Raw genomic sequence first — 1,274 nt, forward strand, 5'->3', positions numbered from 1 at the left:
AAGTCTGCCTTTATTTGCTTGCACATTAATGGAGGGGGAAAATATAGTAACTAGACCTATGTAATATGCTTATGCAAAGTCAGCTGCATTGAAGCTATTTGCTGACCTGGAGCTAAATGTGAGCAAAGGTGAGGATAAGCTTTGCCACAAAACCAGCTCAGACTTTAGCTTTTCTAATGAAGAGTTGCATTCTGCAGCAAGTCCTCAAGATGAGGGCATGCAAATCATAGACAGAAGCGAGGAAAATGTGCCAGCATGAGTTTGATGTGGCAGAGAAGATGCAAAGTAATTTCATAAACACCCGTGCTGCAAAGGGGGAGTAGAGGAGCAAGGTGACAAATGGGCTCAGCAGAGGGACAGGTGTCTGAGCACCTGACTTGGAAAATCCCCTCCCCTGTTATAATGAAGGTGAAGTTTTACTTTGCCCTTCATGAGCTTGGCTAGTCCATGCAGTGAAGAGGATGGAGTGAAACCTTTTGGTGTCCTTCACCCCTCCTTGCTCCAAGGTAGAAGTAAGCAAGTAGTTGTCCTGCTTAGCTCCAGGCACAGCATGCTGAGGGCCACCAAGAGCCAATGTTGGGATGACCCTGTTGTTCTCACTTGATACTTGCATGTGTGGCCAATTCATATTTTAGATCTTAATGTCTACTTAGTAGACTGGCAGCCTTGCCATTAAAAAAGTTTCTGAAAAGGCCAGGATACCGTTTGGAGCAGTTCAGGAAAACCTAATGAAGAGAAAGGTGAGATCTTAGTCTGCAGAATGGACTTGTGCACGAAGGCTGACTGGCAAATGTGAATCTAAGCAATCACTACACGGTACTTTGCCTCTTCTCCCTCCTCAGAGCTAGATACGTTTTTTGGCTCAGCCCCTTAATGGCTTTTATTATGTACTAAGCCACAGATGTTTATAGACTGTGTGATATTGAACACTCTTCTTCAGCTTGGTAGTCTTTCACCCATGCTAAAATAATCTGCTTAAAGAAGTAAGTAACCCCCTGTCACCCTTTTGCATACATTATTCATGGCCTCCTCTTTGAAAATAGGTAATTGCAGCTACAGAAGAAGTGTCTCTGTTCATATCTAATATTGATTGTATTGCTATTACTTTTGGCCGTGTTTTAAAGACACTTGCAAACAGCATTGAAAAAAGACTCTTCCTTGCAGAAGAAAAAAAAAATTAAAACCAGAGGGCATCCCCTGTTATTCAACTTGCCTCCAAATCTCCCTTTTTAAAATACCCAGTTCTTCCAAAAAGATTTTACTTCCTTCCTAGG

The sequence above is a fragment of the Eurypyga helias genome, unplaced genomic scaffold (genome assembly GCF_000690775.1).
Source record: "Eurypyga helias isolate BGI_N326 unplaced genomic scaffold, ASM69077v1 scaffold21702, whole genome shotgun sequence".
In the NCBI taxonomy this organism is placed as follows: domain Eukaryota; kingdom Metazoa; phylum Chordata; class Aves; order Eurypygiformes; family Eurypygidae; genus Eurypyga; species Eurypyga helias.